Consider the following 15,985-nt stretch of genomic DNA (forward strand, 5'->3'; position numbering starts at 1 on the left):
ACAATGGGGAAGAGAGTGGGTAATGAAAGACAATGTAAGTTCATGTCAATGCAAAAGGATTATCAGTAATATAAAAATTAGCATTGATTTAAATAATATTACCCAATCAAAATAAAACAAGTCATGAAGCACCAAAATAATACCAGAAAAGATATAACAGTTAAATAAGAACATTTGAACACCAATGGTAAAATAATAAATTTAGAAAAGAAAAATAAAAATATGCAATGAATGAAAGTATGCAAATAAATTAAAGAAAATAAAATAAAATGAAAGATAAGAAGAATAAGAAGGGAAAGAAAGAAAGAAGAAGTAAGTAAGAAAGGAGGGAGGGAGGAGAAATTAGGATTGGGGAAGAAAAAATAAGATAAGTGGTAAATCAGGAAAGCTGTGCAGCGTAATCGACGCGGTCGCGTGGGTGACGCGGTCGCGTGGTGCGCGATAAGGTCAGGTGACGCGGACGCGTGGGTTACGCGATCGCGTGACTCGATTTGTGCTAGTGGCGCGAGTGCAGCCTCGCATTCGCACAACTCTCTGTTCAAACTCTTATTGCGCCAAATGTTGGGTGACGCGATTGCGTGGTTGATGCAATCGCGTGGATGGCCTTTCTTTTAAAATGACGTGGTCGCGTGGGGCACGCGGTCGCGTGGTAGGGCTTGGGCTTCCAGCACGAGTCCAGCCCAATTCCAGCTCAACTTTCGACCATACACTCTTTTTACGTCGATTTACAGGGTCACGCGGCCGCGTGGGTGATGCGGTCGCGTGGGAGGCCAATGTTCCCACCTGACGCGGTCACGTGGGATCAAATTATGCTAAAGGCGCGCCTCCAGCCACGCTTTCGCGTGACTCTCTATTCAATTTCTTTTCCTCCTAACGCACTGGTGACGCGGACGCGTCAGCAACACTGCCGCGTCGCGTGCGTGCTTTTTTTTTTTAATAATGCAGTATGCAGAATGCAATGCTAATATGAATGTTATGCAAAATTCCAGGTTCAATACAATAAAATAAAATAAAACTCGAAAACAAATAAAACTAAATAAAAATGAAAAAAGAACGATCATACCATGGTGCGTTGTCTCCCAGCTAGCACTTTTAGTTAAAGTCCTTAAGTTGGACATTTGATGAGCTTCCTGTTATGGTGGCTTGTGCTTGAACTCATCCAGGAATCTCCACCAATGTTTGGAATTCCAGTAGCCTCTGGGATCCCAAACTAGGCACGTAAAGCCTTTGAGCAGCATCAAACAGATTCTTAGGCTTCCGGGGTGTTGGATGTCAGAACAGATTTCAGGATTCCAAACCTTGCTATTGCACCCGTCTTCTTGTTGATCATCATGATTCCATCCGGGTGGCAAGCAATCTGAATTCTCACTAAAGCCGCCAAACAACTTCCTAGACCCATTCAATTGAGCTTTACACCAACCTTTGTGTTTAAACTGAAAGCTTCCAACCATAATGAACCTTGCAGGACAATTCTTACCACTGACCATCTTCCTCTTACTCCTAATGCCACAAAGAGCTCTAAGTTGACCATCCGTCTCCAGTAGCCCATATTCAAGTGGAATTAGAAAGCTAAGGGATATGAATTTTACTCACTTGAATGTTGTGAAGGATGATGGCAACTTAGGGGGAGGGGTCTCCAATAACTTCGGCAAGGTGATTTCAAGCCCCATTCCCCTGGGCTCTTCTTTAACAGCTTCCACCTCTTTGCAAGCTTCTTCAATTTCTACCTCTTCCTCTTGGTAGCTGTCTTCCAATCCAATCTCTTCTTCATTGCTCACCAAGGGCATGGGAGGTTGTGCCTCTTTTTCTTGAATCTTCATCTCTTGATCAACCTCTTCCAAGTCTTCAACCAGGGTATGCCTTGGAGGTTGTACACCCTCCTTAACAACAAATGCAACCATCTTGGAAGGAGGTTCTATGTCTTGACTTTCCCATGGAGGTTCAGCATCTCCTAAGTCTGCAACCACTTCTTCTTCTTTGATAATTACAGCTTCCTCCACTTGCTCCAGTACAAAGTCATGCTCCGTACTGTCCACTGGAGTTTCTAGTATCTCCTTCATGCTATATTCTGCATTAGATTGTCCACATGAAGCCAAGGGATTTCTTGAGTGTCCGAACGTCGGGAAGCTAATTGATTTATTGCTTGATTCAATTAATGAAGTGTGGCATTAAATTTATTCACTGTTTCCTGGAGACGCTCTATTGAGTCTTTAGGTGATGGATATGGACATGGTACATAGGGAAGTGGTGGTTCTTGATATGGTTCATATGGCTCATAAGGTGGTTGGTATGGTAGATAAGGATTAGGATCATATGAGGGTGTCTGGTGGTAAGGGGCTTGTGAGTGTGGTGGTTCAAAGTTGTGTTGAGGAGAGGGTTTATAGGCATATGGTGGTGGTTGTTGATAGTCCATTGGAGGTGGTTGTCGCCATGAGGGTTGATCAAATCCTTGTGGCTCCTCCCATCTTTGATTGTTCCAACCTCGATGTCTGTTCTCATTGTAATTTCTTCTTCCTGCAACATAATTGTAACCAGACTCATAGTGATGGGGGTGAGAACTCATGATAGTAAATAAGAATTTAAAAACGAAAACAAAAACAAATTGAAATTAAAATGTTATTTAAATTTTGAATTTTAAATTTTTGAAATTTGATTTTTGAAATAAGATAAGATAAGATTTTGAAAAAGATATGTTTTTTTTATATTTAAATAAAAACCAATAACCTCTTAATTTATGAAAAAGCAAAAATAAAAAAATAAAAATAAATAAACAAGTAAAAAGCAAATATTTACAATAACCAATAATAAGGCACACGTTTGCAATTCCCCGGCAACGGCGCCATTTTGATGAGAGAACTTTTGCGTGGTCTAGAAATTTGCGGATAAATCCTCGTTGCAAGTATAGTTTCTAAACCTTCAAAAGTCCTTTCATACAAACGTTTTGGTTGTCACAAGTAACAAACCCCTTTAAAATTGATAACCGAGTATTCAAACCTCGGGTCGTCTTCTCAAGGAATTGCAAGGAGGTATGTTCTTATTATTGGCTATGAGTTTGTAAATTGGGGGTTTTGAAAGTAAGGAAGCAGTATGTTGAACAAAAAGAATAAAATAAAATATTAATAATAAAATAAACTCTTGGCAAGGTATTAAGAATTAAAAATCCTATCCTGGTTATCCTTATCAATTGTGATGAGAATTGGATTTTTCTCCCACTTTGTTAACCTCTAACTATGAAGGTAAGTTAAGTGGATGAATTAATTTTTATTCCTCAGGTCCTAGTCTTTCCTTGGGAAAGGCTAGAGTTATTGGAACTCGAATTAATTCTTGAAGAATTCTAATTTTCAGTCAACAATGATTTTGATAACTCAAGTGTCTCCAATGACTCAACCAAAGCCAAAAGGGGAGAGAATCTACTTGAATGAAAATAATTTGAATACATAAAGTAAAGAGAGTAATCGTAATTCTGAAATACCTCAATTAGAACTAATAAAGATATCAAATGTAACATGGAAGAGTTCATAAATTAAATTAGAAAAATAAATAAAAGGAACATTGAACCTGTGATCACAAAAGATGAAATAATCATAAAGTGAAAAGAATCCTAATTCTAAATCCTAAGAGAGAGGAGAGAACCTCTCTCTCTAAAAACTACATCTACTCCTAAAATTGTGAATATGAAAGCTTGTCGATGAATGGATGCATTCTCTCACTTTATAGCCTCTAATCTGTGTTTTCTGGGCCGCAAACTGGGTCAGAAACAGCCCAGAATTCGCTGGTTGCGAATTCAAACACGCTGATTTTTCGTCACTGCGACGCGGCCGCGTGGATGACGCATTCGTGTCGCCTAGCGTCAGGGAAACTATGGCATATTATATATCAAATCTAAGCCCCAGACGTTAGCTTTCCAACGCAACTGGAACCGCATTGTTTGGATCTCTGTAGCTAAAGTTATAGCCGTTTGAGTGCGAAGAGGTCAGGCTGGACAGCTTAGCAATTTCTCCAACTTCTTGTATTCCTTCCAACTTCTTGTATTCACTTAACACACATATCAAGGCATCTAATGGTAATAAGAGAGGATTAAACATAGGAAACTTAAGGCCAAAGAAGCATGTTTTCAATCAAAGCACATAATTAGGAAGGCAAATGTAAAACCATGTAAATAGTATGAATAAGTGGGTAAAGAGTTGATAAAAACCACTCAATTAAGCACAAGATAAACCATGAAATAGTGGTTTATCAGGTATTTGGGAAAGAGTGTTATGAAAAGATGTGAAGAGGAGAAAAGAAGAGGTGGGTAGGTAGGGATCCTGTGGGGTCCACAGATCCAGAGGGGTCAAGGACTTAGCATCCCTGCTCCATTTAGGCGTGCAAAACGCCTTTAGAATGCATGTCTGGCGTTAAACGCCAGCTTGCTGCTTGTTTCTGGCATTTAACGCCAGCTTTTCTCCCATTCTTGGCGTTAAACGCCAATTCCATGCTCTGTTCTGGCATTAAACGCCAGTCTGGTGCTTGTTTCTGGCGTTTAACGCCAGCTTGATGCTTGTTTCTGGCGTTAAACGCCAGTAAGCTCTTCCTCCAGAGTGAGCTATTTTTAATGCTGCTTTTTCATTCTGTTTTTTATTTTTTAGTTGTTTTTGTGACTTCACATGATCATCAACCTAAAGAAAACATAAAATAACAATAAAAAATAAATAGATATAATTAAATAACATTGGGTTGCCTCCCAATAAGCACTTCTTTAGTGTCAATAGCTTGACAGTGAGCTCTCATGGGGCCTCACAGAAAATTAGAGCAATGTTGGGGCCTCTCAACACCAAACTTAGAGTTTGGTTGTGGCCTCCCAATACCAAACTTAGAGTTTGAATGTGGGAGTTTTGTTTGACTCTGTACTGAGAGAAGCTTTTCATGCTTCCTCTCCATGGTTACAGAAGGAGAACCTTGAGTTCTGAATACAAGGTAGTCCTCATTCAACTAAAGGACCAACTCTCATCTGTCAACATCAATCACTGCTTTTGCTGTGGCCAGGAAGGGTCTGCCAAGAATGATGGATTCATCCTCATCCTTCCCAGTGTCTAGGATTATAAAATCAACAGGGATGTAAAGGCTTTCAACCTTCACTAGCACGTCCTCTACTAGTCCATAAGCCTGTTTCATGGATTTGTCTGCCTAGAGATTCTTGCAGCTTGTACCTCAAAGATTCCCAATTTTTCTATTACATGAGGGGCATGAGGTTTATCCCTGACCCCAGATCACATAGAGCCTTCTCAAAGGTCATGGTGCCTATGGTACAAGGTATGAAGAATTTTTCGGGATCCGATTTCTTCTGAGGTAATGTCTGCCTCATTAATGCATTCAGTTCATTAGTTAACAAGGGGGGTTCATCCTCCCAAGTCTCAGTACTAAATAACTTGGCATTCAGCTTCATGATTGCTCCTAGATATTTAGCAACTTGCTCTAGTGATGTCTTCATCCTCTTCAGAGGAAGAATATTCATCAGAGCTCATGAATGGCAGAAGGAAGTTCAATGGAATCTCTATGGTTTCTGTATGAGCCTCATATTCCTTTGGTTCCTCAAAGGGAAACTCCTTTCTGTCCGGAGGATGTCCCATGAGGCTTTTCTCACTGGGACTCACGTCCTCCTCCTCCTCTGGGCATTCGGTCATACCAAGTAAGGTTATGGCCTTGCACTCTCTCTTGGGATTTTCTTCTGTATTGCTTGGGAGAGTACTGGGAGGAGTTTCAGTAATCTTTTTACTTAGCTGACCCACATGTGCCTCCAAATTTTTAATGGAGGACCTTGTTTCATTCATGAAACTTAGTGTGGTCTTAGATAGATCAGAGACTATAGTTGCCAGGCCAGAATGGCTCTGTTCAGAATTCTCTGTCTGTTGCTGAGAATATAATGGAAAAGGCTTGCTATTGCTAAACCTATTTCTTCCACCATTATTGTTGAGGCTTCTGTTGGTCCTTCCATGAGAAATTTGGATGATTTTTCCATGAAGGATTTTAGGTGTTTCCATAGGGTTCTCCCATGTAATTCACCTCTGCCATTGCAGGGTTCTCAGGATCATAAGCTTCTTCTTCAGAAGATACTTCTTTAGTACTGTTGGATGCAGCTTGTAATCCATTCAGACTCTGAGAAATAATATTGACTTGCTGAGTTAATATTTTATTCTGAGCCAATATGGCATTCAGGGTATCAATTTCAAGAACTCCCTTCTTCTGAGGCGTCCCATTGTTCACAGGATTCCTCTCAAAGGTGTACATGAACTGGTTATTTGCAACCATTTCAATGAGTTTCTGAGCTTCTGCAGGGGTTTTCACGTGAAGAGATCCTCTTGCAAAATGTTCCAATGACATTTTTGACAACTTAGACAGACCATCATAGAATATACTTATGATGCTCCATTCTGGAAGCATGTCAGTAGGACACCTTTTGATCAGTTGCTTGTATCTTTCCCAAGCTTCATAGAGGGATTCTCCTTCCTTCTGTTTGAAGGTTTGGATTTCCACTCTAAGCTTGCTCATCTTTTGAGGTGGAAAGAATTTGGCCAGAAAAGCACTGACCAGCTTATCCCAAGAGTTCAGGCTATCCTTAGGTTGTGAATCCAACCATATTTTAGCTCTGTCTCTTACAGCAAAAGGGAAAAGCATAAGCCTGTAGACCTCAAGATCAACTCCATTGGTCTTGACAGTGTCACAGATTTGCAAGAATTCAGCTAAAAACTGATGAGGATCTTCCATTGGAAGTCCATGAAACTTGCAATTCTGCTACATTAGAGAAACTAATTGAGGCTTAAGCTCAAAGTTGTTTGCTCCAATTGTAGGAATTGAGATGCTTCTTCCATAGAAGTCAGAAGAGGGTGCAATAAAGTCACCAAGCATCTTCCTTGCATCTCCACCATTGTTATTAGGTTCGGCCATGTCTCCTCCTTTTTCAAAAATTTCTATCAGGTCCTCTCCAGAGAGTTGTGCCTTAGCTTCTCTTAGCTTTCTCTTCAGAATCCTTTCAGGTTCAAGGTCAGTTTCAACAAGAATGTTCTTATCCTTGTTCCTACCCATATGAAAAAGAAGAGAACAGAAAAGAAAATATGAAATCCTCTATGTCACAGTATAGATATTCCTTATGTAAGTATAAGGAGAGAAGAATAGAAAAAGGAGAAGAGAAAAAATTCGAACACAGAGGAGAAGTGTGGGTTCGAATTATGAGTAGAAGAGGAATGTTAGTAAATAATTAAATAGAAGGAGATGAGAGAAGGGGGAGAAAATTTGAATTTAATTTAAACTAAAAAGAAAAATATTTTTATTTTTATTTTAAAAGATGTAGTTAGAATTCAAAAATTAAGAGAAGGAGTAAAATTAAAATTAAAAATTAAAACAATTAGTTAATGAAAAGAAATTTTGAAAAAGAGGTTAGTGATTTTCGAAAATTGCTTCGAGAAAAGTAGTTCGATGGTTTTGAAAAAGAGGAATTTTAAAAAAAATCAATCAAAAAGTTAAGTGGTTAATTGAAAAATTTTTGAAAATCAATTTTGCAAAGATAAGAAGTTAGAAAAGATTTTGAAATTAAGTTTTGAAAAAGATATGATTGAAAGATATGATTGAAAATTTAATTTGAAAAAGATTTGAAAAGGAAATTAAAAAGATTTGATTTTGAACATTAAAGTTGATTACTTGACTAACAAGAAACAAAAAGATATGATTCTAAAATTTAAAGATTGAACCTTTCTTAATAGGCAAGTAACAATCTTTAAAATTTTTGAATCAATCACATTAATTGTTAGTAAAGATTTTGAAATTATGAAACAAAATAAGAAAAAGATTTTTGAAAATCAATTTGAACTTTTCGAAAATATGAAAGAAAAAATGAAAAACATTTGATTTTTGAAAACGATTTGAAAAAGATAGAATTTTTAAATTGAAAATTTGATTTGACTCAAAAGAAACAACTAAATTTTGAAAAATTTTTGAAAAAGTCAACTCAAATATTCGAAATTTATGAGAAGAATAAGGGAAAGATTATTTTTTTTTTGAATTTTTAATGAAGAAAGAGAAAAACAACAAAAAGACTCAAAACATGAAAATTATGAATCAAAACACACAATGCGTGCAAGAACACTTTGAATGTCAAGATGAACACCAAGAACTTTATTTTTGAAAATTTTTAAGAAAAGAGAAACATGCAAGATACCAAACTTAGAAATTTTTAATGTTGAGACACTAACAAATTGAAAATGCAAATGAGAAACAAGAAAAGATGCACAACAAGAAAATGCAAAGAACAAACAAGAAAAATCATCAAGAACAACTTGAAGATTATGATGAACACATGCATGAATTTTCGAAAATTTAAAGAAAAATTAAAACACATGCAATTGACACCAAACTTAAAAACTGACACAAGACTCAAATAAGAAACATCAATTTTTTAGTTTTTTTATGATTTTATTAATTTTTTTTGGATTTTTCGAAAATTATTTTGAAAAAGAAAATAAGGATTTCAAAATTTTTAATAAGAATTCCAAGAATTGTGTAATGTTAGTCTAAAGCTCCAGTCCAGGAATTAGACATGGCTTACTAGCCAGTCAAGCTTTCAGTGAAAGCTCCGGTCTAAAACACTAGACATGGCCAATGGCCAGCCAAGCTTTAGCAGAACATTACATACAACAGCTACTTTGCTGAGAAAGACAAAGAATCTTTTCTCGTGATAAGTGGAAGTCTCAGTCCAAAAAAAATTAGACATGGCTTAACAGCCAGCCAGGCTTCAACAGATCATGATGAAACTCTAGAATTCATTCTTAAAAATTCTGAAGAACATAGAATAAATTTAAAAAAAATTCTTTTTGAAAATTTTTTCGAAAATAAGAAGAATAAAAGCAAAAAGTTTAAAATTTAAAATAAAATTACCTAATCTGAGTAACAAGATGAACCGTCAGTTGTCCAAACTCGAACAATCCCCGGCAACGGCGCTAAAAACTTGGTGCACGAAATTGTGATCTCTAGCAACGGCACCAAAAACTTGGTACGCACGTTTATAATCTCAAATTTTTTTTCACAACTCCGATACAACTAACCAGCAAGTGCACTGGGTCGTCCAAGTAATAAACCTTACATGAGTAAGGGTCGATCCCATAGAGATTGTCGACTTGAAGCAAGCTATGGTCACCTTATAAATCTCAGTCAGGCGGATTCAAATGGTTATGGAGATTTGATAATTGAAATATAATTAAAATATAAAATAGGATGAAAATACTTATGTAATTTATTGGTGAGAATTTTAGATAAGCGTATGGAGATGCTTTTGTTCCTTCTGACCCTCTGCTTTCCTACTGCTTTCATCCAATCATTCATACTCCTTTCCATGGCAAGCTGTATGTTGGGCATCACCGTTGTCAATGGCTACTTCCCGTCCTCTCAGTGAAAATGATCCAAATGCGCTGTCACCGCATGGCTAATCATCTGTCGGTTCTCGATCATGTTGGAATAGGATCCATTGATCTTTTTGCGTCTGTCATACGCCCAACACTTGCGAGTTTGAAGCTCGTCACAGTCATCCCTTCCCAGATCCTACTTGGAATACCACAGACAAGGTTTAGACTTTTCGGATCTCAGGAATGGCCACCAATAATTCTAGCTTATACCACGAAGACTCCGATCTTTCGGAATGGAGGCTAAGAGATACACGCTCGATCTAAGGTAGAACGGAAGTAGTTGTCAGGCACGCGTTCATAGGTTGAGAATAGTCATGAGTGTCACGGATCATCATATTCATCATGTTGAAGTGCAAGCGGATATCTTAGAATAGAAATAAGCTTGAATTGAATAAGAAAACAATAGTACTTTGCATTAATTCATGAGGAACAGCAGAGCTCCACACCTTAATCTATGGTGTGTAGAAACTCTACCGTTGAAAAATACATAAGTGATGAAGGTTCAGGCATGGCCGAATGGCCAGCCCCTAAACGTGATCTCAGAACAGAAAATTAGTCAAAGACCAACCAGAGATATAAAATAAATCACTAAAAGTAGTTTTTATACTAAACTAGTAACTAGGGTTACATACCATAAGTAAATGATGTAGAAATCCACTTCCGGGCCCACTTGGTGTGTGCTTGGGATGAGCATTAAGCTTTCATGTGTAGAGACTCTTTTTGGAGTTAAACGCCAGGTTGTAGCCTGTTTCTGGCGTTTAACTTTGATTTGCAACCTGTTTCTGGCGTTTAACTCCAGAATAGGGTAGGAAGTTGGCGTTTGAATGCCAGTTTGCGTCATCAAAACTCGGGAAAAGTATGGACTATTATATATTGCTAGAAAGCCCTAGATGGAGGTCAGAATCCAACAGCATCTACAGTCCTTCTTCAGCCTCTGAATCAGATTTTTGCTCAAGTCCCTCAATTTCAGCCAGAAATTACCTGAAATCACAGAAAAATACACAAACTCATAGTAATGTCCAGAAATGTGATTTTTATTTAAAAACTAAAAAAATATACTAAAAACTAACTAAATCATACTAAAAACTATGTAAAAACAATGCCAAAAAGCGTATAAATTATCCGCTCATCACACGCGCACGCGTGGGTCTTTCAAAATCTTGTTCTATGCGTGCGCATCCTGTACACGTACGCATCTGATGAGCGGATATTTTATACCCTTTTTGGCATTGTTTTTACGTAGTTTTTAGAATGTTTTTGTTACTTTTTATTATATTTTTATTAGTTTTTATTCAAAAATCACATTTCTGAACTTTACTATGAGTTTGTGTGTTTTTCTGTATTTTCCATGGTTCTGAAAACCGAACCGGATCGGCCGGTTCAATCAGATTAACCGGGAACCGGTCACCTAACCGGTCCGGGTAAGGTCAGAAACCGCTTGGCAAAAAACCAGTGAAAAAACCGGTCAAACCGGTGGTTAATCGGAGAACCAGTAGAACCGTCTGGTTTTTTTCAGGATTTCCGGTTCGGGTATATAAGTTCTATGCGTCATTCCCACGCCACCCCCACCTCTTCATCTCATCTCTGAGAATGAGAAACCTTACCCTGACCTAACCCCAGCCACCAGCCCGCCATCACAATCCCCCATGGCCGAACTCTTCTTCTCCGGTAGATGGTGCTTTCGCCGCCGGCGGGAATCGTGGGTGCCGTCGCACTCTTCTCATCGCCAATCCCTTCTCATCTTTCCTCTTCTCGTCACCGTCGCACAAAGGAAGCGTTGACCCCGTGGCATAACCATCGCGAAGTTTTCCCGGTTGATCGTCATCTCTTCAAGCGCACGCTCTCTCTCTCACTCACTCTCTCTGTGTCTGAGCTTCGAGCTCTCTGTCGCTCTCTGTTCGAGTTCACTTCCCTTGTTCCGTTGTCATCAGCCCGTCACTTTCCATTCCTCCCTCGCCATCACTTTCCTTCCTCCTTCGCCGCCGGTAAGCGCTGCTGCTTTAATTAATATGGCTTGGTTTGTACATTTGTTAATAATGCTGATTCTGGGTTTTGGGTTCTTTGATTTCTGATTCTGAGTTTGATAATTTTGCTTAATCCAAGTTACTGTTTTTCTGAAATAATGATTGATTGAATGATTTGATTAAATATTTTCTTTGCTGGGTTAATTTGTTTGAGTTACTTTTGTTGAAGGTTAATTTATTTTTGCTGGGTGTTGAAAGATGGAACAGGAACAACAGCCAGAAGACATTATTTATTCAATTTGTTGAATGGTGATGTAATTCTGAATTCAATTTAATTTGGATTCTGACTTTGGAATTCGATTCAATTTAGTTTTTGCTGCTGATATGTTTTCAGATTAGTTTGGATTCATAAGTTATAACTATACTGTTGATTAATTGATTTGCTGTTGAAAGTTTGAAACTATGTTCCCTTCCCTTTTTTCTGTGTAGTGTATTTTCCATTTTTCCCTCCCTAGCACAATAGCATGAAAACTAGAGTAAATGAATGGAACACAAGCACAATAATTCAAACACAAATGTGACGAGGGTGATGGCGAACAAGTGATCGTGAAGAGTCTTATAACCTGGGTTTGATCTAGCAACATAGTATTTTACTATTTGTCGATAATTCATTGTTGAGATGGGATAACAGGTCGATTCAGATCATGATAAGTAGAAGTATTTGGCTCGGCTAGTCCTTAAATGCTTGCTTCTGAGTGAAGCACGGAATCGTTGGAACCCTGTCTCTCTTTATTGTATGCTTCTGTTAAGTTTTCATGTCACATTCAACCTTCTAGGGTTGAAGGTGAAAAGCCTTATGGTAGACTAACAGTCTTCTTGTGAAGCATGAGTCAAAAACAGTGTCAATGTGCTTCTATCTATCTGAATCAGTGTATTTCAAAGTCCTGCATATGGTAAACTGGTTGTTATGTATCAACAAACTATGCTTGTCTGTACTAATATACCTTTGTTTTGAATAGTATCATTCAATCTATTTATACTTTACAGCCACAATTTAAGTGTTGCTAGATGATATGTACACAAGCCATGCCAATTTAAATTGTTTTGGGTTTCTTAGTATCACTATATTTCTCTTTCTTAATGATCTATGAAGTTGTTTAGTTATAAACTTTGATTGTTTGTGAACCTCTAATATTAAGTTATGGATAATTTATTATGTGAAATTTTAAATTTTATTAAGTTAGAAATTATTGAATTTATATATTTAAAATTATTTTTAGGTTTTTTAATAATTTATTTAATATTTAATTAAACCGGTTGAACCCCAGTCGAACCAGTGAACCATTGAACCAGTGACCTCACCGGTTTATTGACCGGTCCGGTTCTCACAACCTTGGTATTTTCAAGTATTTTATGGCTGAAATTGAGGGACCTGAGCAAAAATCTGATTCAAGGCTGAAAAAGGACTGCAGATGCTGTTGGATTCTAACCCTCCTACACTCGAAGTGAATTTTCTGGAGCTACAGAAGCCCAATTGGCGCGCTCTTAGTTGCGTTGGAAAGTAGACATCCTAGGCTTTCTAACAATATATAATAGTTCATACTTTGTCCGAGATTTGATGGCCCAAACTGGCATCCAAAGCCAGCCTAAAACTTTCTAGCGTAAAACGCCCAAACTGGCACCAGAATTGGAGTTAAATGCCCAAACTGGCACCCAAGCTGGCGTTTAACTCCAAGAACAGCCTATGCACGTGAAAGCTTCAATGCTCAGCCCAAACACACACCAAGTGGGCCCCGAAAGTGGATTTCTGCACTATCTGCACTTAGTTACTTATTTTCTGTAATCCCTAGTAGCTAGTTTAGTATAAATAGCACTTTTTACTATTGTATTAGGGAGCTTGTGCCATCTTTTCACGTTTGGAGGCTGGCCTCACGACCATGCCTAGACCTCTTTTTCACTTATGTATTTTCTACAGTGGAGTTTCTACACCCCATAGATTAAGGTGTGGATCTCTGCTGTTCTTCATGAATTAATACAAGTACTGTTGTTTTTCTATTCAATTCATGCCTACTTCTTCTCCAAGATATACTCTCGTACTTAATTCAGTTAAGTCAGAATGAAGGGGTGACCCGTGACAATCACCCACTATCTTCATTACTCGCTTAGCCAAGATCCGCGTGCCTGACAACCACAAGCAGTCTACATGATGTTTAACGTAGTCATTGGATGACAGATGGAGTATATTCTCTTGGATATCTAATACACGGACCGAGTCTGTGAGATTAGTATCTTCGTGGTATAGGCTAGAACCATTGGCAGCATTCCTAGGATCCGGAAAGTCTAAACCTTGTCTGTGGTATTCTGAGTAGGATCTGGGAAGGGATGACTGTGAAGAGCTTCAAACCTGCGAATGTTGGGCACAAGTGACAGTGTGCAAAAGGATCAATGGATCCTATTCCGATGCTAGCGTGAACCGACATATGATTAGCCATGCGGTAGCTGTACCTGGTATTTTTCATCCGAGACGAGAAATCTGACAGTTGATTAGCCGTGCAGAAACCGTAGAGGACCATTTTCACTGAGAGGATCCTACAGCTTGCCATGGAAGGAAGTAATGCATGGTTGGAAGGAGGCAATAGGAAAGCAGAGGTTCAGAAGCAACAAAGCATCTCCATACGCTTATCTGAAATTCCCACCAGTGAATTGCATAAGTAACCTTATCTTATTTTATGTTTTATTTATCTTTTAATTATCAAAACCTTATAACCATTTGAATCCGCCTGACTGAGATTTACAAGGTGACCATAGCTTGCTTCAAGCCGACAATCTCCGTGGGATCGACCCTTACTCACGTAAGGTATTACTTGGACGACCCAGTGCACTTGCTGGTTAGTTGTGAGGAGTTGTGAAAAGTGTAAATCACAATTCTAAGCACCAGCGTCGCAACTTAGAAGCTAGAGAACTTAGCGTTCTTCAAATGAACGTAGCGTTCCTCTGCCCTGCTTTTTCTCTGTTTCTTCCTTGCAATCTTTTCATTTGTCATCAATCAAACATGCAATCAAAGCCTTGCTAAAATCATAAAATTTTGCATCATTCATAATAATCAAATAATTCTTGCATAAATCTCATGATAATGCACAAAATTAACAATGTTTGATTGAATCAAGACAAGTATAAAATTCCAATCCAATCACTTACTTATTGCCTAAGAAATACATGAAACCTTATGAAAACAAGTAAAAATTGCTAAGAAAATATGCACAAAATGACTTGTCATCAGCTATCACATCATATCTTTGAAGAGGGAGTTCATGTCAAATCAAAATCTTCTCCCTTATTCTCTACCTTGATTCAAGGAAAAGATCTTTCAGTTACTTTTTAATTTTAAAAATTTCCTTGATGATAACCGTTCCATTAATTGCCCATTATTCTATTAATCCTCTCTCCACTCAGCATTCAATGTGGTTGTAACCTCTCTCCATTCTCCAATCCATTCGGCCATCTCTTCACCTTCTCACTCTCTTCTTCATTTTTCTATCATGAAAAAGAAGTTGGCACCTAGAAGAAGCAACCGAACCCCTTCTTCCAAAAATCCTTCATCTGCTCCTCAAACCCACACCCATATTCATATACATTATGCTTCATCTTCTTCCCCTTCTTCACACTCAACCGCATCAATGAGGAGGAAAGTAATTGCTCAAAGAACTTCTTCTCGCAAGAAGGATGGAAAAGAGAAAGAGCCTATGGTCGAAAAAGAAGAAGCGTCGCAATCCTCTCCACCTCCTTCACCTCCACGGAAATCAACTCTTCATCCTTCTGGCCGAACAACTCATCGTTCGAAGGGATACATTCTTCGCAACACTAGAGAAACATCAAACCTGGATTCTCTAGACTTCAAAAATAAGTTTAACAAGAATCATTCTCACTTTGATCCAGCTCAGTTCACATCTTGTGCTGCCTACGAGTTCCATTCTCAAGTTCTGGTTAACCGTCATCTGTGTGCCTCTCACATAGTGAATCTGGAGACCCTGAGTGCAAAAGGAATTGACTTCATTGCTCTATTTGATAATCTCAAGTGGACTCCTCTGTTCAAGATTCAAAAGCCGATATATCTAAGTCTGGTCCGCGAGTTTTACGCGAACATGATGTATCATGATGGAGCAATACATTCTTATGTCAAGAAGGTGCATCTGACTTTGAACAGAGAAACTATTAGTGCTCCCTTAGGGTATACAAATGAAGGAGCCATAGCATATATGTCAGGAAAATGGGACTCTCAAGTTGGAATTTTTTATCAGATTGCTCTGACTCAAGTCTGTGAAAATTTTTCTACACTTGATGGGACTGTTCTGACTCACAAAGCTCTTGGTCCTGTGAGAGCTCTGCTTCACCGCATTATCAACCACATTCTAATGCCATAGAGCAGTTCCTATCAAAGAGTAACAGTCTGTGTTACCCTGGTTCTATTTGCTATTCTTACTTCTTCATCTATTTCCTTTGCTTATCTGATGGTGCGACACATGTGGGAGTGTGTTCGCATTGATAAGAAGGTGAATCTGCCTTATGGTATTTTTCTGACATGTGTTTTTG

The 15,985-nt window shown here is 38.3% G+C and overlaps 1 non-coding gene across 1 annotated transcript; it reads left to right on the forward strand.

The window, feature by feature from the left end:
* The first annotated feature begins 6,414 nt into the window (after positions 1–6,414).
* On the forward strand, positions 6,415–6,522 carry LOC148544456 (small nucleolar RNA R71). The gene has a single exon (XR_015900967.1). It is a non-coding gene; the product is annotated as a small nucleolar RNA R71 (small nucleolar RNA).
* Positions 6,523–15,985: the final 9,463 nt, after the last annotated feature.

This window comes from Arachis ipaensis, chromosome B9 (genome assembly GCF_059453495.1).
Source record: "Arachis ipaensis isolate K30076 ecotype BB chromosome B9, ASM5945349v1, whole genome shotgun sequence".
In the NCBI taxonomy this organism is placed as follows: Eukaryota; Viridiplantae; Streptophyta; class Magnoliopsida; order Fabales; family Fabaceae; genus Arachis; species Arachis ipaensis.